This window comes from Lissotriton vulgaris, chromosome 1_2, assembly GCF_964263255.1.
Source record: "Lissotriton vulgaris chromosome 1_2, aLisVul1.2, whole genome shotgun sequence".
Lineage (NCBI taxonomy): Eukaryota > Metazoa > Chordata > Amphibia > Caudata > Salamandridae > Lissotriton > Lissotriton vulgaris.
This window is the reverse complement of record NC_141686.1, coordinates 101369787-101393077: the sequence shown is the minus strand read 5'-3', so window position 1 is coordinate 101393077 and position 23291 is coordinate 101369787. Positions and strand designations below refer to the sequence as shown.

Genomic DNA, 23291 nt, shown 5'->3' with positions numbered 1-23291 from the left:
CTTCCCATATTCACACTGCTTCTTGATAAGACATTATTTTCCTTTCTTTGAAGGATAGTTAAATAGATTTTCTTGAAATACGGTTGGCATACCATCAATTCATTACACCGTACTTTATCATTATCCTTACTTAAGCAATGCATTTCATCATTAGGACATGTGCTGTGTTTGCCGGGCATGGTGGCGTGTGCCTGTTGTCCTAGCTACTTGGGAGGCTGAGGCTTGTGGATTGCTTGAGCTCAGGGGTTCTGGGCTGCACTCTGCTGTGTTGATCAGGTGTCCATGCTACGTTGGGTATCAATATGGTGTTCTAGAGGGAGCTCTAGAATTTCAGGTTGTGTAATGAGAGGTGCACCGACCCAGGCTGGAAACAGAGCAGGCTGAAATGTCCATGCCCATCGGTAGCAGGACAGCACCTGAGAGCAGTAGGTGTAACACAGCTTGAGCAAAATAGTGAGACCTAGCCTCTCTTTTTTTGACTCAAATGTGAACGTTTTGATTTTTACAAGATGGTAATGAATTATTTTTCCAAAACCAAATCTTTGTTTTTCTTTTGATATTTTTGCAGGAAGTATAATGAACATTTGAACTGGGCCGGGCATTCTAGCATAGCAGACAATTCTCCAGGATTGCGACATATTGCAACAACAAGCTAGCAGGTGGAGAGGACGGAAAACTCTGTGCAGCCTAGAATAGATGGCTGTGTGATTTTCTGCAAGGATGACTGAAATGCATTCTTCATTTTAGAGCACCTGTAGGATTAAATTGATCTGTCAAGTACAAAAGTATCCTTAGAAGAGCAACTTTGAAATGCGTTTGCTGGGTCTTCTGCTGCATTCCTACGTCCAGCTCTAATTCATTTTTTGATTAGCCCTCATTCAATTCCACATATGAATGAGAAGGAGAAATAAGAGGGCCCTTCGCTCTTTGAGAGAAACATGAAAAGACTGAAAACTGTGTAACTCCCAAACATTGGAGCCTTCGGCCTTACTCCAGCCAACTCTTGCGGTTTAATACTTTTAAATCTTGATGTTGTTTAACAATACCAGCAGAAGGGATCAGGTTGACAGGCGCTGCAGTTCTCCAGTATGGGGCTGTCCAGATCATTACTCAATCTACCTTGCATTGGCACAGTATAAAATACGTCATGAATTCTCCTATGAAAAGGTATACAAATCTGTTTGAATCACTTTTGTTAGTCAGGGGGACCCATTCGCTGGAAGGGGCAGGGAGGACAAAAATAGCTCATTGGTATAGAACACTGAATTAGCAGCTGATTTTGAGGTGGGAGAAGATCGAGTAATCCAACTGGACCTCAATAAACGGTTTCTTAGTATGCAGTAGCCCGCGACCACTTCTAACCCAAAAGCGTAATCTCATCCTTTTGCAGAATCAGGCAAGCTTTCACCTGCTCAAGCTGAACTGACATTGGTCTTCTTGGCCAGCAAGAATTCCTCTCTTGAAGCTGTTGAGGCTAGAGAACAGAATGATGCGTATTCATTCTTTATAATAACTCTTCTAGCCCTCCCACTCCATACCACTTTATAACTTCCAATGTTGCAGATGTCTTCCATCATTGTGACCCTTGCTACTTTTCTCAACATTGGCTGGCTCGGCATAACAAGAAGGGATGGATGGCTACAGGAGAGCCTGAATTGTGCCTGTAAGGTTCTACAGGGAGTCACTGGCAGATAATGAGAAACTTAGCCCTAAGTTGGCTCTTCTCTCTCACTTTCTTTCTCCTCTCTCCCTCTACCTATCTCTCACTCTCTAAATACTAGTATCTATATTGTATTCACATCCCCTTCACAAACTTTCTGACCCTACTTCCTCTCTCCCTTAAATCAGTTCAACCCTCTTCTTTTCCTTTAGGAAACTCCACATCTTTTTTAAAGGCCCTTCCCATATTCACACTGTTTCTTGATAAGACATTATTTTCCTTTCTTTGAAGGATAGTGAAATAGATTTTCTTGAAATATGGGTGGCATACCATCAATTCATTACACCATACTTTATCATTATCCTTACTTAAGCAATGCATTTCATCATTAGGACATGTGCTGTGTTTGCCGGGCATGGTGGCGTGTGCCTGTTGTCCTAGCTACTTGGGAGGCTGAGGCTTGTGGATTGCTTGAGCTTAGGGGTTCTGGGCTGCCCTCAGCTGTGTTGATCAGGTGTCCATGCTACGTTGGTTATCAATATGGTGTTCTAGAGGGAACTCTAGAATTTCAGGTTGTGTAATGAGAGGTGCACTGACCCAGGCTGGAAACAGAGCAGGCCAAAGCTTCCATGACCATCAGTAGCAGGACAGCACCTGAGAGCAGTAGGTGTAACACAGCTTGAGCAAAATAGAGAGACCTAGCCTCTCTTTTTTTGACTCAAATGTGAACGTTTTGATTTGTACAAGATGGTAATGAATTATTTTTCCAAAACCAAATCTTTGTTTTTCTTTTGATATTTTTGCAGGAAGTACAATGAACATTTGAACTGAATTGAATTTGAATTTGAATTTGAATTTGAATTTGAATTTGAATTTAAAATATTTATATAGCGCAACATACACCATGCGGTTTCTTGGCGCTGTGGAAACACATTTAGCAGCAGGAACGAAGACTGGAGAAAAAAAGGAAATCAGTTTACATTAGGGAAGGCCTGAGTGAACAGAAGAGTCTTAAGATCTTTTCGGAAGGTGGAATAATGTGTGGCCAGACGTAAGTGATCGGGGAGGGAGTTCCAGAAGGATGGTGCTAGGAATGAGAAATTAGCTCCGCCCCATTTCTTACGTCTGTACCGGGGAACCTGAAGGAGTGATTGAGTAGATGAGCGGAGCTCACGGACAGGGGTATACTCTTTTAACAGAGAAGAGATAAAGGCAGGGGCAGTGCCCTGGCGCGCCTGAAAGACCATGCATCCTGTTTTAAAGAGGGATCGCTCCCTAACAGGTAGCCAATGTAATGCCTTTAAAAGGGGAGTGGAGTGATGGGAACGGGGGAGGCCATACACCAATCTGGCCGCCTGGTTTTGAACCAGCTGGAGCTTCCGCAAACTATACGCTGGAATACCATTGTAAAGGGCGTTGGCGTAGTCCAGCCGGGAGATGACCAGAGCGGACATGATTAACTTAAGTGCAAGAGGAGAGAAGAAACGGGAAACAGATCGAATAGTTCGAAGAACAAGAAAACAGGAAGAAACAACAGAGCTGATTTGCGAGTGAAGGTTGAGCTGATTGTTAAGTTTGATGCCCAGAGTCTTAACTGAAGGAGAGGGTGAGGGAGAGGATCCTAGAGAAGAGGGCCAAAAAGAAGAGTTCCAGGGACTGGAGGAACCACCCGTAAGGACCAGTTCTGTTTTATCAGGGTTCAACTTCAGATGGTTGTGGTTCATCCAGTCCCTGATGAAAATCATAATAGACTGAAAATTAGAAATAGAGTGAGAAGAAGAGGACAGATTAAAGATGAGCTGGAGGTCATCTGCATAATTATAAACAGTGACCTCCAGTTGCTGAAGTGCAAAGATCAGAGGATAGATGTAGAGATTAAACAGAAGGGGGGAAAGAGAAGAACCTTGGGGAACACCACATGTGACTTTGAGTTGGGTGGCCGAAAAGTCCCCTAACCGGACCGCCTGGGTGCGGTCCCTCAGGAAGGACGATAGCCAGACCAGGGCTGAGCCCTCGACCCCCGCCGCTCCGATACGGGAAAGTAAGATGGAATGGTCCACCGCATCGAAAGGGGCGGAGAGATCGAGGAGCACCAGAGCCTGGCGGCTATTTTGGTCCATGCCCTCCCTGAGGTTATTAAGGACTGACACCACGACGGCCTCGGTAGAATGCCTAGGCCGAAAGCCTGCCTGGCGGGACGCTAGGCCCCCATTGGCTTCCACATGTGCACTGAGGACCGATGTTACATGTCGCTCCAGCACTTTGCCCAGGTAGGGCAGGAGAGAGATGGGGCGGTAATTGGCTGGAGCAGAGGGGTCCGCGCCAGGCTTCTTAAGGATGGGCACTATGGTGGCAACTTTGAGTGCTGGAATTACCACCCCCTGAGCCAGTGAGCTATTGAGAAGGGAGATTGGCGGTTTAGGGCAGACGGAGTAGATTTGTTGCAAAATGTGGGCTGGACAGATGTCCGCCGGGGAACCAGACTTTACTTTGGGAAGTATTGTAAGAAACACTTCTTCGGTAAGCGGAGGGATAGAAGAGAGACAATGATGAACAATAGGGGGAGAAGGCTCAGAAAAAGTGGGGGAAGGGAGTGGGATATTGGCTTTGATGTTGCCAATTTTTTCTAAAAAGTAAACATTCAGGGAATCACAGAGGGATTGAGTAGGAGGGGGCTTAGGGGTGGCCCTGTCAGAGTAGGCCAGGTCCTGAACAATGGAAAAAATCTCCCTAGGTTTGTTCTCCGCTGTCAGAAGTTTTGCTGAGAAATGTTCAGTTTTAGCACTTAATATGGCCTTTTTGTAATCATTCAGCACAGTCAGATAGTGAGTTTTTAATAGAGGGCAATAGTCCTTTCTCCATTGTCTCTCAGCCCGCCGGAGGGTCAATTTCTTGGTCTTCAGGTCGTCGCCAAACCACCGATTCGATTCCTTGGATCTTCGGGTTGATATCCGTCGTAATGGGGCTACCGTGTCGCAGCCTCCGGCAAGCCAGGCATCGATGGCAGCGGCTTGAGAGATGGAGGATAAACCCTCTAAGATAGGTGCGGAGTTCAGAAGAGAGGATGACAGAGCAGGAAGATCTACCCTATTCCAGTTCCGCGCCCAGATGTTTTTGGCAGGCGGGATCTTTGTGACCGACTTGAGGCAGAGGGAAAAGGAAATCAGGGCGTGATCTGACCAGGGGCATGGGGACACGGACATGGAAGAGATTGAGGTATTGAGAGACCAAACCTGGTCTAGTACATGACCGTGAATATGGGTAGGAATATGGAGGTGAGAGACAAAATTCAGGGATGCAAGTGAATCGGAAAATTGCTTAGAAGCAGTGCATTCGTGAGGGTCTAAGGGCCAATAATTAAAATCCCCCAGTACCAGGACTGAAGCATGATTAATTGCTAAGGTGGCTAGTAAGTCTTGAAATGCTGGCAGAAACAGATGGGAGGGCTGGGGAGGGCGATACATTAATAAACAAGTAAGCGGAGGAGAAAAGGCAAGGGAGCGCGCCACAAGGTGCTCAGTGGGATTAATAGGGGAGGAGGGGAGGAGTTGGAAATTGTGCTCCGATCGAGAGATAAGAGCCACACCACCCCCAGCCTTGCCCGCTGATCGATCAGCGCGAAGGGCCACATAAGAAGGGGGTAGAGCAGCCAATAAAGAGGGCAGGGAGGACTCGCAGAACCATGTTTCGGTTAACAATAACATGTCAGGCTGGTGAGTATCGAGCAACACAAAAAGCTCCTGGTGGTGCTTTACGGCCGACCTGGTGTTGAGTAACATGATGGTCAGGGGTGGGGAGAGGGATGAAGGAACAGGATGGGGGACATAAGGCACCGGAGGACATGGGTTAGTAGGTATAAAGTGTTGAGGGGTGGGATCAAGGCCCAGAGCAGAGATGCGCTGGATAATGGGGACAGCCAGAGGCCAATGGCCCTGCATAGCAAGTAGGTCTATAGATGAATAAGGAGGGACATGAGGACGCGCCCCTAGCCCCGTCAGGCCGCGGACGGGCGCAGACGGGCTTGACTTAGGCTCGACTTCGGCGCGCCTTTGTCGCGCCCGCTGCGCTCGTCCGCTGCGCTTCCTCATTAGGGAACGATTAAGTAGGGGCGGAGCGCGGGGGGTGTGGCGCCGAGCTAGGTCGCCTGACCAGCCCAACCAAAGATGGCGCCCACACTCCACCGAGCCCAGACGAGGTAGGATTAAAAATCAGTCTCCAGTTGAGTTTGTGCAAGTTTAAAACAATTTCTAGCATAGCAGACAATTCTCCAGAATTGCAACATATTGCAACAACAAGCTAGCAGGAGGAGAGGACTGAAAACTCTGTGCAGCCTAGAATAGATGGCTGTGTGATTTTCTGCAAGGATGACTGAAATGCATTCTTCATATTAGAGCACCTGTAGGATTAAATTGATCTGTCAAGTACAAAAGTATCTTTAGAAGAGCAACTTTGAAATGCGTTTGCTGGGTCTTCTGCTGCATTCCTACGTCCAGCTCTTATTCATTTTTTGATTAGCCCTCATTCAATTCCATATATGAATGAGTAGGAGAAATAAGAGGGCCCTTCGCTCTTTGAGAGAAACATGAAAAGACTGAAAACTGTGTAACTCCCAAACATTGGAGCCTTCGGCCTTACTCCAGCCAACTCTTGCGGTTTAATACTTTTAAATCTTGATGTTGTTTAACAATACCAGCAGAAGGGATCAGGTTGACAGGCGCTGCAGTTCTCCAGTATGGGGCTGTCCAGATCATTACTCAATCTACCTTGCATTGGCACAGTATAAAATACGTCATGAATTCTCCTATGAAAAGGTATACAAATCTGTTTGAATCACTTTTGTTAGTCAGGGGGACCCATTCGCTGGAAGGGGCAGGGAGGACAAAAATAGCTCATTGGTATAGAACACTGAATTAGCAGCTGATTTTGAGGTGGGAGAAGATCGAGTAATCCAACCGGACCTCAATAAACGGTTTCTTAGTATGCAGTAGCCCGCGACCACTTCTAACCCAAAAGCGTAATCTCATCCTTTTGCAGAATCAGGCAAGCATTCACCTGCTCAAGCTGAACTGACATTGGTCTTCTTGGCCAGCAAGAATTCCTCTCTTGAAGCTGTTGAGGCTACAGAACAGAATGATGCGTATTCAGGAAAACGCACCGCCATTCGGCGGGTCCGGGTCCCTGGGGCTGGATTCATGGGCGCCATCTTTGTTTGGGGTGAGTGTTTGTAGCGCGGGCGCCATTTTGGAGCGTCCCGACGCTCGAGTTGTGCAGGGAGGCACCTATTTAAGGCGTACTCGTGTTTTCCTCTGTCTTGATCACTGCTGCACTAGCGCAGGTCGCGCTGCTAGCGAGCTGCCATAATTGCCTATTTTAAACCTACCTTTTTTGTATTTCAGTTTTGCTGATTTAAATTCTCCCCTGATTTTAACTTGATCCCTGTGACTGGGCTGTCCCCATACTCACATTTAATTCAGGAAAACGCACCGCCATTCGGCGGGTCCGGGTCCCTGGGGCTGGATTCATGGGCGCCATCTTTGTTTGGGGTGAGTGTTTGTAGCGCGGGCGCCATTTTGGAGCGTCCCGACGCTCGAGTTGTGCAGGGAGGCGCCTATTTAAAGTCGCCCTCTCCCGCGCAGCGGGAACGCGCAGTGGGACGCCGTCGCTTAGCCGGAGTCGTGCCACGGTCTGCCCGTCTGCGCTCGTCCGCGTCGAGGTAGCGGGTGCGGGCTATGGACGCTGGCCTTCTGCCACTTTATCATCATGTGTAACATCGTGACGCTCAGGTACGATCGTGCTGATATTCTTTCTATCAGAGACAGTCTTCCGGTGTGCAACCATGTCCCTTTACCTCCACTCTCGGGACCTTATGACTGTGCTTGCGGCTGTTTCTCTCTGGCCTCACCCACTGGGGTGCGCCCCATTGAAAAGAGTGTCCGCGGCACTCATATAGACTGTACTGAGCGATCACTTACTATATGGAGCTTGAATGTAAGATCCTTGGTCAAGCACTATCAGTCACTCCGGGACATGATAGATACGGACTCTCCTGATATCATTTTTCTTACTGAAACTTGGTTACAGGATGCTGACACTGCCATCATAAATCTGGCCTTCCCTTCTACCTACACGGTGTTCACTTTGAACCGGGCAACTAGGGGAGGTGGTATAGCCATGGCGACTAAATCTTGCTACCTGGCTGAGTGGAAGGTTCAGGATCTTCCTATGTGTGAAAGCGCCACTTTTAAGGTAAAGGTTAGTCATCAATTTACCTTTAGTGGCATGCTTATCTATCGTCCACCCGGGAATGATACCACCTTCAAGGCAGCCCTAGTAGATGTGGTTAGTTCACTGATTTCTAGTTGTGCTAACTTTAACATCGTAGGTGACCTAAACATACATTTTGACCAGACATCATCTTTATCCATCAGCACCTTGCTAGCGGACCTTGAAGCGCTGCAATTCAATCAACTAGTCACCTCTCCCACCCATATAGGAGGCCATATACTTGACCCCTTCTTCACCACCCTTGGCCGGGCTAGAACATCTGACCCGATGGCGGTGGGTTGGTCGGACCATATGTTGGTTGAAGTGTCATGTCCCCTAGATAACCCACAATTCAAACCTGTGGATAAACAGATCCTTAAGCGCAATTGGCGTAAACTCAAGCTGGAGGAGTTTGTTAAGATACTGGAGGCACAGCCTTTAGGCACATTACAGAATGTGGAACAGGGATATGATCAGTTTTGCAACTGGGTCCTCACTGCCCTCGATTCTCTTATACCCCTGCGTTGGTCTAAATGTCACGCTAAGACCCGCAGCCCTTGGTACAACGAGACTCTTGCCGAGCTTAAGAGAACCTGCCGGCAAGCTGAGAGGGCCTGGAGGAAATCCTTTGATCCCATGCTTAAATCGCTGTACTTTGCCCAGCTCAAGACCTACCACAGAGCTATCTGCCAAACCCGGGCTGCTTATTACGCAGCTGAGTTCTCCAATAGCCCCAACCCCTCCAAGTTAATCTTCAAGGTACTTAAAGACCTGATGGGGAAACGGGCTACCTCGCGTGAAATCTGCACGGACTCGCACTGTGAAAGTTTGGCATCCTTTTTCGTCGAGAAGGTGCAGACAATTTACCGAGGATTCATACCATCTGCTTCCGGGGATGCTCCTAGTTCTGTGAAGGTCTCGGTATCTGAAACTCTATCCTCCTTGCCGGCCATGTCTAACGAGGTATTCAACACTCTTAGCCTCAAAATTAAATCTGGTTCCCCCTTAGACCCGCTGAAGCCGGAGGTCTTTACTCTCCTCCCGCCCTTTTGTCGTGAGCCCATCTTGGACCTGGTTAATCTCTCCCTCAGTGAGGGCATGGTCCCTCCCTCCTGGAAGCAAGCTGTGGTCAGCCCTATTTTGAAGAAACCCAACCTTGACCCCTTGCTCCCGGAGAATTACCGGCCTATCTCCCTCCTGCCTTGGACCGCTAAGGTCACTGAGGCACACGTGAATTCCATCCTGTCCGCCCATCTCTCGCGTAATAATATTCTTGACGAGAGTCAAAATGGGTTTCGCTCGCAGCACAGTACTGAAACGGCCCTGCTCTTTATGACCGAACATCTGCGGTCTGTGCTGGATGCTGGGCAGACTGCGGCGCTCCTTTTGTTAGACCTGAGCGCCGCGTTCGACACGGTGTCTCATGACATCTTGATGCGGCGCTTGGAGGAGGTAGGTATCGCTGGGAAGGCTCTTCAGTGGTTCCGCTCTTTCCTCTCGGACCGGTTTTTCAAAGTAGCTATTCCACCTGGCCAGTCCTCTTTCCATCCTTTGGGTCTGGGAGTCCCTCAGGGCTCTGCTTTAAGCCCCACACTGTTCAATCTGTATGTGAAACCGCTGGCCGCTGTCGTCAGGCAATGTGGCCTTACCATGACATCGTACGCCGACGACCCGCAGCTGGCGGTGACACTCAGTGGGGACCCTGAGGTGAATGCGCCCAGATTCCGTGCAGGACTTATAGCTGTGGCTAATTGGATGCGTGACAACTGCCTACAGCTTAATGCAAAGAAAACCGAGGTCCTGATTTTAGGGAAACAGGCGGAACTTTGGGGAGACCAGTGGTGGCCTCCCGAATTGGGGGTGTCTCCCATTCCAGCGGCCGAAGTTAAAAATCTGGGGGTCTGGCTGGATTCCAACCTCTCTTTTACCAGCCATACAAAGAAGACAGCAGCTACCTGTTTTGGTATTCTGCGAGGACTGAGACCTGTCCTCAAATTCTTCGACCCCCCCACGCGGCAACTGGTGGTTCAGGCCTCCATCCTCTCCCGATTGGACTACGGGAGCGCCCTGCTGCTTGGAGTCAATCAGGCTGATACTACTAGGCTTCAGAGGGTGCAGAACGCCGCTGCTCGGGCCATTGTGGGCCTTCCGAGACAATGCTCCGTCTCCACCGTTCTGACCTCCCTTCATTGGCTTCCGGTCAGACAGAGAATCAAATTTAAGGCGCTCTGCCTGACATTTAAGATCCTGAAGCTTTCCTCCCCTCCCGGCCTTGCGGGCCTTATCTCTCCGTATGTCCCTGCACGGTCCCTCAGGTCTGAATCTTACCATCTGGCGATTAAGCCAAGATTCAGACTGAGTAGGATGGGAGGACGCTCTTTTCGCATTCTGGCGGCTGATTTATGGAATTCCCTTCCTGTCCACATCCGTGCCCTAAACAGCCTAACTCTTTTCAGACGCGCCATCAAAACTCACCTGTTTGCCTCTGCTAACTGATTCTTCTTTCTCAGCTCCTCCTGTTATGTTGTGGCACTTGATCAGGCGCCAGGACGCCCCTTCGCTGGGGCAGTTGTGCGCCAAATAAAAGTTATTAACATAACATAACATTCATTCTTTATAATAACTCTTCTAGCCCTCCCACTCCATACCACTTTATAACTTCCAATGTTGCAGATGTCTTCCATCATTGTGACCCTTGCTACTTTTCTCAACATTGGCTGGCTCGGCATAACAAGAAGGGATGGATGGCTACAGGAGAGCCTGAATTGTGCCTGTAAGGTTCTACAGGGAGTCACTGGCAGATAATGAGAAACTCAGCCCTAAGTTGGCTCTTCTCTCTCACTTTCTTTCTCCTCTCTCCCTCTACCTATCTGTCACTCTCTAAATACTAGTATCTATATTGTATTCACATCCCCTTCACAAACTTTCTGACCCTACTTCCTCTCTCCCTTAAATCAGTTCAACCCTCTTCTTTTCCTTTAGGAAACTCCACATCTTTTTTAAAGGCCCTTCCCATATTCACACTGCTTCTTGATAAGACATTATTTTCCTTTCTTTGAAGGATAGTGAAATAGATTTTCTTGAAATACGGGTGGCATACCATCAATTCATTACACCGTACTTTATCATTATCCTTACTTAAGCAATGCATTTCATCATTAGGACATGTGCTGTGTTTGCAGGGCATGGTGGCGTGTGCCTGTTGTCCTAGCTACTTGGGAGGCTGAGGCTTGTGGATTGCTTGAGCTCAGGGGTTCTGGGCTGCACTCAGCTGTGTTGATCAGGTGTCCATGCTACGTTGGGTATCAATATGGTGTTCTAGAGGGAGCTCTAGAATTTCAGGATGTGTAATGAGAGGTGCACCGACCCAGGCTGGAAACAGAGCAGGCCCGTCGGTAGCAGGACAGCACCTGAGAGCAGTAGGTGTAACACAGCTTGAGCAAAATAGTGAGACCTAGCCTCTCTTTTTTTGACTCAAATGTGAACGTTTTGATTTTTACAAGATGGTAATGAATTATTTTTCCAAAACCAAATCTTTGTTTTTCTTTTGATATTTTTGCAGGAAGTACAATGAACATTTGAACTGCGCCGGGCATTCTATTTTTTTTTTTTTTTAATTTTTGAAAACCTTTATTGAAAGCAGAACACACAGCTATTCAGCCTGACATCCCGGAGGCAAGGCAGCAGGAATAACAGGAGAGAAATAGTGTCAAACAATTAAGACATAGTCGTCGAAGGTTGATTTTATATTAAGATGAATACAACAACAAGGCGCCCGCGGGCGCGAAAGTGGCAGTGTGAATAGTGTGACGCTGGGTGTCGGGGATGGGTGGGGGAAAAGGCAGGGAAACGTGCATCAAGGATAGGTTGCACAATGGGAAGGAGGAGGGAGGGGGAAGGTGACAGGAGAATACAGTACAATAGAGCTCAGTTGGCGTTACAGGCTAGGGAGACATATTATCATGCAGGCTGATTGATTCAGGTGGTAAGCACACATCTCCCCTGTACTCATTCCATGCTCCCCAAATTTTAGTCCAAGTTCGAGGTCTCCCTCTGGCCACATAGACTGTCTTTTCCCTGAACATGCACCAGTCCATGTTGGCCTTCCACTGTACCAGCAGGGGGGCCGCGGCCGCACCCCACCTCTGGGCTATGTCCCTCTTAGCTACCATGTTCCCAAGGGTGACCCACCTAGTCTGCGCAATGTTGTGATCGGAAGGCTCCCATACGTTTAGAAGGCATCGACGGGCCTCAGCGTGAGCAGCCACGCCGGTCACCTCCTCCATAACGCGGTGCACTCTTCTCCAGTAGGAGGCAATCACCGGGAAGTCCCAAAGGATGTGCAAGAAAGTGGCAAGAGCTCCACAGCCCCTACGACAGAGACCGTCAGGCGAGAAACCCATGTGCATCAATCGGGGTCCTGTCATATACACCCGGTGCAGGATCTTAAATTGCACGAGGCGAAGACGGGAGGAAATGGCAACCTCCTTAGGGGAGGAAACTGCGCTCTGCCAATCCTCATCGTCCAATTCAAGGCCATCCGCCACCCACTGGTCTCTCAAACTAAGGAGGAGGTCCGTGCGCACATTGATTAATTTTTTATAGGAGAGGGAGATTGCGCTGTCCGGCATGTGCCCATCCAGTATCCTGTCTTCCAGAGGGGAACTCTCGGGAATGACGCCGTCCGGCGGAAAGGCCGAGAGCAGCGCGTGTCGCAGTTGAGCGTAGCGAAAAAACTCTGTCGCGCCCAGCTGGTATTCGGTTTGTAACTGGGGGAAGGTCTTAATTGAGCCCTTGGAGAGCATATCATCAACCCTGCTGATGCCGATAAGGTCCCACCTATCAAATCCCTTGGTGTGCCACAGTCTACCCAGGATGTCCGAATCAAAGAGGGGAGTGAACCTCGTGAGTCTGCCCTGCCACCCTTGTACCTTATTAAACGCCCGCCAAGTGCGGATCGCCGTACGGGTGGGGCCCGTCAACCGTCGGTCAAAAGACTTCGAGTATAGGGCCCGATAATAGTTACCATCGCCCATCAGCCATCTATCCATGGCATAGCCGGGGCTCTCCACTGGGCCATAGAAGCCGTGGTTGAGGGCAGCTAGTTGCGAAGACCAATAGTAACGGCGCACATCTGGGAGGGCGATGCCACCGTCGTACCAGGGGAGTGTGAGTTTGTGAAGGGCAACGCGGGGCCGACCCTCCCAGAGGAGGGTCCGGAGAAGGCCTTCAAGATCACGAAAGTAGCGCGCCGGGACCGGGTCCTGAGAGTTTTGGAGCGCGTATAGGAACCTGGGCAGGGCCATCATCTTGAATAGAGCGGCACGGCCAAGAAGGGAGAGCGGCAGTTTACGCCAGCTGTCCACATCACGCCGTAACAGCTGAAGAGGAGGGAGTAGATTATTGTCATGCCTCAACTTGGGATTACCAGAGATGTAAATGCCCAGGTACTTGAAGCCACGCGCGGCAATCCGAATCCTGCAGCCTCTGGGGAGACGTGGAGTATCCCCCTTGAGGACATATAGGGAGGACTTGGCCCAGTTGACAATCAGGCCAGAGTACCGCCCGAAAAGTCTGATCACATCACAGGCCACAATGAGGGACCTGCAGGGGGAAGTCAGATAAAGCAGGATATCATCGGCGTACAGGGAGACCCTGTCTTCGAAGCCAGGGGCCCATGTAATGCCTCGCAGGTCAGGATGCGCACGCAGTAAAGCCGCAAGCGGCTCAAGGGCCAAGGCAAACAGAAGGGGCGACAGGGGGCAACCCTGTCTAGTACCCCGACGTAGGGGGAATGGCGCCGACAGGCGACCATTGACCGTAACATTAGCCATCGGGTCCGCATACAAGAGCTTCACCCAGCTCACAAAGACAGGTCCGAACCCGAGTTTGGTCAGCACTGCCCAGAGGTATGGCCATTCGAGCGAGTCGAAGGCCATAGTGGCGTCGAGAGACGCCAGGACAGCCGGCTCTTCGAGAGTGTGGGCCCTGGCCATGACACCATGGAGGCGTCGCAAATTGAGGGCAGTGTTTCGGTGGGGGATGAATCCCGACTGGTCGGGGTGCACGAGGTCGCTAATGACGCCAATCAAGCGGTTGGCGAGCAGCTTGGCGAGGACCTTGGGCTCCACGTTAAGGAGAGAGATAGAACGGTACGATCGACAGACGTCCCGTGGCTTACCCTCCTTGTGGATGACCACGATGGTAGCTAGTCATTGATCCAGGGGGAGACAGCCTCTCTCAAAGGACTCCAAAAACATTTTACGGAGGTGCGGGGAGATCGCGTCCGAGCAGATTTTATACAGCTCCACCGGTATGCCGTTCGGCCCGGAGGCCTTTCCGGTCCGTAGGGAGCGGATCGCAAGGTCAATCTCGTCAGCGGTGATGTCTCTATCCAGGTCCGCTCTCTCTTCCTCGGAAAGGCAGGGTAGGTCAATATCCGAGAGGAAGGCCGATGAGTCCGCCTCCGAAAAGTCCGAGGCAGACTCCTAGACCCCCTGAAAGTAGCCAGCGAATGAGTCAACGATAGCACTAGGATCCATAAGGACCACACCGTCATCTCCGAGGAGTTCGGGTACCACACGGCTGGCCATCTCCCTTCTGTCTAACCAAGCCAGCAACTTCCCGGCCTTATCGCCCACGTCGTAGATGCGGCCTCGCTGTTCCTTGGCCAGAGCGAGGGCGGCATTAGTGGCCAAGGCATGGTACTCCGCTTGTTTCAGCGAGAGGGTATGCAGGACAGAGGGGTCCGGCTCGGGCCCCAGCTGGGCCTCGAGTCGCAGGACCTCCTGCTCAACAACCAGCATGTCAGAATCCCTAGTCCGGCGGGTCTCAGCGATGAGCGCCTGGGCCTCGCCACGGAGCACCGTCTTGAAGGCTTCCCAGAGTGTAACGGCCGACCTCACCGAGCCCACGTTCTCGGAGAAGTAAAGATCAATGGCTTTGGCCAGGAGGGAGCGGGTTTTGAAGTTACGGAAATACCACGGATTGACCGCTGCCGGTCGTTCCGACAGGACCACCCCAAAGTCAAAGGAGACCCATAACGGGGAGTGATCAGAAATGCCCCGCGCCAGAAAGCGGGCTTCGGAAACGGCCAGTGCGTCCGAAGCCAATGTAAGGACATAGTCGATGCGAGAAAGACTTCCGTGTGCACCCGATAGGAAGGAAAATTGACGGAGCGTGGGATGCAGAAGTCGCCACCCGTCTACCAGACCCATGGACTCGAGAAAGGACGGCAGCCACATCTGCGGGCTACGTAGGTCGGTTGGCGATCAAGCAGACCAGAGCAAACTGAATTAAAGTCACCCCCCACTATCAACCGGCCAGCCGGCATAGACAAGACGGCGCCACCAAGGTCCTGAAAGGTACTAGATTGGAGCCCCGGGGGGACGTACACAGAAAACAACGTGAGGGAACGCCCTTCCCATCTACCAGCCACGGCGGCGTACCGCCCCCTGTCATCAATCAAGGTGGTCTCTATCTCCAGGGGAAGGGACGCGCGCACGAGGATGCCCGCCCCCCGGGATCCGGAAGAGAACCCCGAGTGTGCCACCATTTTGTAACCCTTACGATTCAGAGCTTTACAAGCGTTGCCCACCAAGTGCGTCTCCTGAAGAAGGACAATATCTGGCATGTGCCGTTTAATCACTTGTATCACCACCCCTCTCTTGATTCGGTCACCCAACCCGTTAACATTCCAAATGAGAATTCTTAACATCCTACCCCCCATCCCCCCACTGCCCGCCCCACCCAAAGCCCAAAGACACCCGCATCAAAAACAGTTCAGGAGCACCAATGTCCCATTGCCACACAAGAAGAAGAAAAGAAAAAACAACACACAAAATAACTGTACCCAACAAACCCCCCACCCTGCACCCCTGCAGTAGACTAAAAAGCCCCCCCAACCAGCAGTGTGCCTGTCGCCCCATTAACTACTCTACGAAAGACCCAGAGGAGTAAGGAATCCCCGTGAAATCGTCCCGCCACCCACCATGTAAATAAAGGAGAGATCATTAAGTAACAAAACACCAGTCCGGCGGTCATTCGAGGCGGGGGTAGCATCAGCTCCTAGTTCAGTCTTGCCGCTCCGTTCCGCCCGAGGCGCCTCCAACTTCATCTTCTTGCTCGTCACGAGCAGGCGAAACAGTGTCCAGCCATTCACTGACATTTTCAGGATAGTCAAAAAAGAGGGCACGTCCCTTGTGTTCAACACAGAGTTTCGCGGGGAACATCATGGAGTACTTGAGACCCAAGTCTCTGAGGCGTCTTGTGGAAATTAGCAAAATTAATGTACCTAAGCGGCGTTCATTTGCCCTCTCCCGTCCCCCTCCCTGTAGGCACCATGTATACCCTGAAATGTTGACCGCATCATTCTGCCAATGAAAGCCCGTGCCCATATGTACATGACAGCCATTTTAGGCCATGGCCTCTCTGTCCGTTTTTATAAAATACCCGGCTTCCCTCCTGCGTGCATTTGAGCACCCCCCTCCCACTCTCACATGCATAGACCATGAAACCCAGCACTCTGCGCGACCCTGCTATGAAAGGCAACCCTCCTGCTTGACCCAGGCACCCCCCCCATTTCCCTCTTGAAGAAGCATCCTTCGCCTCAGCTGACATAGCCCCCCAGCTGTATCTGACTGCCCCTGTTCTCTCATGTACGGGTCATAAGACCTCTCTCTCTCTGTGCGACTCTGACCCTGCGCGCACCCTGACCCCCTCCTTCTCCCTCACATGGACAAGTCATAAACCTTCCTCCTCTGCAAGACCCTGTCCTTGGGAGTCACGGCCGCGCCTGACCAAACACCTCCTTTCCTTCCATGAATGCCCCTCTGTTGACAAGCCTTCCCTCCACGCTCGATTGTCCACGCGGCATGAATACCACTCCTTTGATGACCCCTTCCCCCGAGTCCGACTGACCACACATGTCCGAGGCCATCGCCTAAGCCAGAGGATACCATTTACTGCACTTTATTGTATGAAGTCACTCCTCTTCAAAGGACCCACTATTGATCCTGGTCTCCCCACCCCCTGGGCTACGATCAGGCGCACACATCCTAATAATCAGCGGAACATTCAGCTGCGTCATTGCCCCCTCTCTTATCAGCAGGTCAAGGGTCCCTATTGTGAACACATGTGGGGTAGGATTGACACGAGGATTATGGGGTTATCTTTTCTTTGTTTCACAATGCTGTGACTGTAATGCCAAGTGTTTTGTAAGGTATAAAAGGCTGAGTCTCAGCTCACTTGTTAGAGCACCTCGAGACGATACCTTGTTGTCTGATCTGATGTGTTCTGCTCCGTCGGAATAAACTTCTGTTTCCTGCCTTCTGGTCTCCGGCGCCTGCCTCATTGCTTGGTAATTTGAATGGTACAAGGGCGGTTAGCGCCGGGCAAATCTTGAGAAAGGTCCTAGCCCTACCTTTTTCTACAATTGGCGTCCCAAAGCGTGGGGCCCATCAGCGACACGTGGATCCAGTAGGAGAGGTCCCGATGACAGAGTGAACGACTGCAACGATCGGGAAGAGCTCATGTCCGATAGACCCTCGTCTGACAGCCGATCATCCGACCTTCACTAGTTCTGAACAGACCTCTCTCGAGTGATCTACGGTCCTGACTGGGAACCATCAGGAGTGCCGCGAACATCACGAAGGAGAGAGGACGATCGGGCGCTGGATCCAGAGGACAGGAAACCGTCCATGCGGTCCGGGTAAGGTCGTGTAAACACGACGAATTGAGGAAACTTGTTTTGTTTGGATAATACTAGTATTACGCTTTGTTGAAACCTCTGGAGATTCGCTGTCTGCAAACGGGGAAAAACAAACAGGCTCTCTCTTTGCAAACAGTGAAGGATAGGTAACGCAGACTTTTGTCCCCATTGTAATCCGTCGTACCTATCTTCCTCCCCCACTGTTTCCCGAACTGTCGTTCGTGGATTATTGTCTGGAGATTCTTTGTCTGCAAACAGGGAAGAACAAGGTCTCTCTTTGCAGGTAGAGAAAGAGTGGGTAGCGATAACTTTTCGTGCCCACTTATTCTCCCCACTGAATTGTTTGATTGGCCGATTATTCGGTATTTGCTCGTTTGAGGTATTCACCGCCGGCAAACAACGGAGAATAGAAATATTCTGTCTAGTCTTTGCCCGCCGTGATAAGATAGGTAGTGCAGACTTTTTGTCCCCGGTGTAAACCGTCATGCCTATCTTCTCCCCACTGGTTGGTAGCCTGTTTAGCCCGGACCGCTTATTAGAGATGAACCATCCAGCTCCACTGGAGGGCACCCCTAATAAGGACATGTTCACTAAGCATGGACTAGTCGCTATAGCTTATAATAGGTTATGGCATAAAAATACAAGAAAAAGAGTCGAGCGAAATCAGTAGGCCACTGATGAATTATCAACTTCGCTAAAAAAAAAAAAAAAAAAATAAGAAACGTTAGAAACAGCCCGCAATAAGAAACATAAAAATGGCGAGGGAAGACAAGCTTGACACCAAGGCAGCCACGAGGTAGCTAGGTTCCGTTGCCTATTCCTGCCCTAAACATGTCTGCCTCATTGCCCACCACGCCCAGATAACGGTCACATGAAATAGATACAAATCAATAGGTACCTACCCCCATCCCGGAAACTCCCGAAGTGCCACAGGTCCGCGGTTACGCCCATCCGGTAGGCGAGGCCTCGAGGCATGCGGGGCTCGCCTGGACGCAGTCGGAAGGGGAGGCTGTGGGGCGGATGGCCCAGAAAACCGTGATGGCCTCTCCTTCTCTCCTCTTCTGCTGCCCTGCAGGCCACGGGGGGGGCGGTCTTGCCTCAGCCACCGACCACCCCCCCCTCTGTCTCTCGCCTGGTCCGACCCGCAAAGAAGGCCGAAGCCAAAAGCAAGAACGGCGGCACTTACAGGTAGTCCCGCCACATGTCAAATTCCTGCATAGTTACAGGTAGTCCTGCCACATGCCGACGCCCGGACAAGCGCAAGTAGCCCCGCCACATGTCTACCCCTGGAGAGTTGGAGGTAGTCCCGCCACATGTCAAAAGGGGGGGGGGGGCTGTCTTGCCTCAGCCACCGACCCCCCCCCCCCATCTTCAATAGCCGGCACGGCCAGTATCAAAGCGGCGGAGCCGAGGATCGGCGCGGGGTCGCTGGAAGGGGGAGGTGGCGCGAACGAGCCTCCCCCACCTCCCTCCAGGTGGAGGCTTCCAGCGACGCCCCAACGCTCTTACTTAAAGAGGGTCCACATCGAAAAGCGGTCCTTTGCCCGGGACGGGCACACGTCCCATGCCTTCTCTCCTCAACTTTGAAGATTCTATGAGAGCCGGGGGGCTACCCGACCCCTCCGCATGGGCGCCCCCGTCCCCCTCACTGGGAACAGCGACATCGACGCACTCTTGCCGGTGCCAGCCTCAGTTTGGAAATGGCTAAAGCACAGCCAAGGTACAGACTTGTTCAGTTCCGGTGGAACACCAGAATGACCCGGTAGGAAAATTGTTGCCGCCCTCCCCACTCTTTAAACTGATGGTCCATATTGTTAGACTGTTACCACATTGCGAAAAAACTTTTTGAACTGCCAACGGAAGGTTCTGGTCCAACCATGAGTCATTGGAGACATTCTGACTATACCGGAACCTGCCTGACCTCGCCCAAAATGGCGCCGATACACGAAACAAAACTTTCGAACTCCCTGCTCACCCGGATTGCTCGAATATTGATGCACTGAGATATGTATGCATTTTTTGGACAATGGAAGTCGATAAGATGGATAATGAGTATGTGTTTAAAGAAAGAAGCAATGTAAGACAGATATTGACCATGTGTTTGGACAATGAACTGATCTAGGGTGGGTACTAATTATGATTGGGAACAATGAAATGGTGTAATTTGGGAACCGAGTGAGCATCTGGATAATGAATTAATGAATTAATTGAGAACTGACTTCTTGACATGCATCATGCTTGCTCTGTAGGGAAGTTTGATACGATTTTATTGCACTGCTGCACTTTATGCAATGAACTGCCACCAACTTTGTTCTTCTTGTGTACAGTTCCAATCTGCTCCGTGGCCGGTCCACTGGGTTGTAGGCCTGTATTTATACATCAACACTTTTTTATTAAAAGTATTTTGAAAAAGAAAGCATAGTTGTAGTGGTTGCATTAATGAGTTTTGAATGTATTACTACTGTGAGCAACGAGAAAATATGATGAAGGCTGAAGAGTAAAAAGGACCCGATATTTAGCAGCTACATTATGTGTGACAGACAGCCGGAAAAGTGTTTTAGACGCTTTTAAACGACACCACAGAAATGCCACCTGATCGCCACCCTTGCACGCAACCTAAAGGGGTCGCGACCAAGCAACTCATGTAGATACGCAGATCATCAATGATTATCTATCTGACCCTACTGGTCCCTCTGGGCTTAAACGCCGAGATGGCAAAGAAATGCACTACGTGGAGATAGGTCGAGTATGTGGTAGGTAAAAACATTTCCGGATTACTGCATGCTAATGAGGTTTGAATGCTGCCCCCCACCCCTTCTTTCTCCTCCCTTCTGCAGGTCGCGTTGGAACATCGGCTGAAGTATGGGAGAACGATGATCGAACAACCGACGAAAAAGGGAAGGAGGGAATATGAGCATAGTCCTTATGACGATAAGTTTTTAGAGACATAGACTTAAATATGACTGTTCCTCCATTAGAGCATAGCGACTGAGAAAATGGACTGACATAGAAACTCGACGGGTACTGTATGACGGAAATTGACTGGAAATTAGCACGTTAGAACGGCTGGGAGGATGGACTGACATAGAGACTTGACGGGTACTGTATGACGAAAATTGACTTGAGATAACACGTTAAAGAATGTAACTAGACGTTTGACTAGGTAGGGAAAGGACAGAAGAAAAATGCAAGAGTTAGGGTTACCAAGGCTGCTGCCGTCTGGGAAGTTAGAAATGTTGCTGATGTTCAAAAATACTGCTCCCCCCCCCCCTTCTCACATTATAGATCTAGCCAAGCTGTCCGACTGTTCTCCCGATCAATACTTGCCGTTGCCTCAGCCTGGAGAACTTCCCACCAAAGGAAGAAACTGAAAAATGGTTTAAGATCCAACCATGGGTAAATAGCGCGACCAGGTTAATTTCAGATCGACTGACCACGGTGTAAGTATTAGCGACTGAGAACACTCACGAAGATAGTAAATGAGAGAAAAAGGAGGAAAAAGGTAAAAAGAGCTAAGCACATAGATAAATAGGATACTAAAGATGCGCAGCATGCAGAAGTTCTCTTTGGCCAATAACTGTTTTATGTTTTGTCATGAACCCTTTTTGTATGTAACACATGTACTGCCTTCCCCTGTCTGAGTTTGTGTGTATGTAATGTACGAGTTTTATGTCCTCCCTCTGTCTTGTGTTTCCGTGTTACCTGACCCCTACCGTTCTGTGTTATGAATGCACTAAACGACCTGTTGCCGTACACGTCTCTTTCTCTCTCTCCCTCTATCTGTCTCTCTCTCTCTCTCTCTCTACATGTCATATGTGTACTGAATAGCTCGTTTAGGTTGCGGACGACTCTCACTCTCGAGAGTCCCCCTGTTCCATCTTCCTTTTTGTATATATTTTGTGCCCCGCTGGCACCAGTCTGATTGGATACTCTGTGAACACAAAGGTGTTCGGTGAAATTGACAGATAATAAAATGATTGTGATTTGCCATATTACTACCTCTCCTTTCTACAAAATGAATGAACTCGAATTGGCTAAGAAAGAAAGGACAGGTGAGACGACTAAGGTCCCCTAATCTGGCCCTTTTATAAGGGGGACTATATGTCAATGGCATCCTAATTTTTTTAATTGTTAGAGACAAGCGCCAACGTCCAGATTGACCCCCAATGCCCAGATTGCCCCACCCCTTTGCACCTAAGCGCGAATGCCCGAAGCGTCCCAGCCCCACTTGATTGACCCCGGCTACTGTCCCCGATATATATATATCTGATGACCATGAGTAACTGCCGCCCCTCGAGAAAAACCTGTTTGACCCTGTCTTTCAATGATTGCACCCCCGCTCTGTTTGAAAGAGTTAGCCAGCTCTAAAGGGAAATGTAAGACTGTTAAGGCTCGGGTTAGAAGGACGAGTCTCCCCTGAATGTTGTCAATCTTGGGGTTTTTGTTGAAATACGCAGGTGATAAGAGTCTGACCTCTGTCCATATATGTCATGAACGAACGCCGATTAGACTTGGTGCGAACGCAGTAGAAATACCCACCTACTTACTTCATGGTAATAGACTTCTGACTATGACCAATGAGCATAACGCCAGGTGCTAGGATTGCGAGTGGAATTCAAATGTAAAAATCTCTTCTCCTGCCAGTTCTCTAAAACTTGTTTTTACCCATTTAAAGATACTCAATCACCGGAGGAGAAGGGCCGGACGTGACGCACAGCCTGGCTGCAGATCATGAGACACATGCGACCTCGACCAAAGGTGGAGCCGCAGCACAACAAGAAACGGGACGAGGCAGCACTCTCAAAGGCGGTAAAAGAAAGGATGAAGGGCTGTCCTGAAGCTCTCTGTCCGCCAACCCACGTGTGCCTGGAGCCTCCGTCCCTCTTTTCAAGCCCGATTGATGGGCCCGCTTGCTTGTTATCCATTGCTCCCTTGGTCCCTTTGGTGTGTCCCAGGAAATCTGCCCCCACTCCGCCCTCTCACTCCCATCGACTATCGAAACCACACACCCTCTTTTCCACATGACTTCTTGTTGAAAGGAAGAACAGCAAATAGATGGAAATGGGGTTACGCCACGGAAATATAGGTGCCAAGCTTAAGGCGCCACTAAAAGGATTGGTTAGGGAACAGGACTGTGGTCTAACAGCAGAGGACTGACCGCACCCTGCAACGCGTAAGGATGGACCCGAGCTGGACCTGTAGCTCCACCGCCGGTGCTCAACAGCGCCAACGAAAGGACGCGGACTGGAGCCTACCAGTGATGGCTCACTGCTAAAAGACACTGGAACGAAGAGATCTTGTATATTGAACTGAATTCCGCCCTCAACTACTTGGTCAAAATGTTCATTGGTCACATTTTTTAAGTCAGAAACATTTATGCTATGTAGTGCTTTTGAAATGATAGGAACTCGACAAATGCAATTTCCTATGTGCTGCATTCTGCCCATCACATCAACTGCAATATGTTAGTATTGACAAATGCTATTTCATCAACCGCATGTTTATATGTACGCCCCTTAACTAGGAAGGATAGGAAAATGAACTCGCTTATGTTAAAAGCGGCGACTGTGGAAATTAGCAAAATTAATGTACCTAAGCGGCGTTCATTTGCCCTCTCCCGTCCCCCTCCCTGTAGGCACCACGTATACCCTGAAATGT

General features: G+C 50.0%; 3 non-coding genes across 3 annotated transcripts; all 3 read left to right on the top strand.

Moving 5' to 3' along the window:
- Positions 1–170: 170 nt before the first annotated feature.
- On the top strand, positions 171–470 carry LOC147734550 (signal recognition particle RNA). Its single transcript, XR_015308102.1, has one exon.
- A 1598-nt stretch (positions 471–2068) lies between these two features.
- Positions 2069–2368, top strand: LOC147734549 (signal recognition particle RNA). Its single transcript, XR_015307667.1, has one exon.
- An 8734-nt stretch (positions 2369–11102) lies between these two features.
- On the top strand, positions 11103–11388 carry LOC147734548 (signal recognition particle RNA). The gene has a single exon (XR_015307818.1).
- Positions 11389–23291: the final 11903 nt, after the last annotated feature.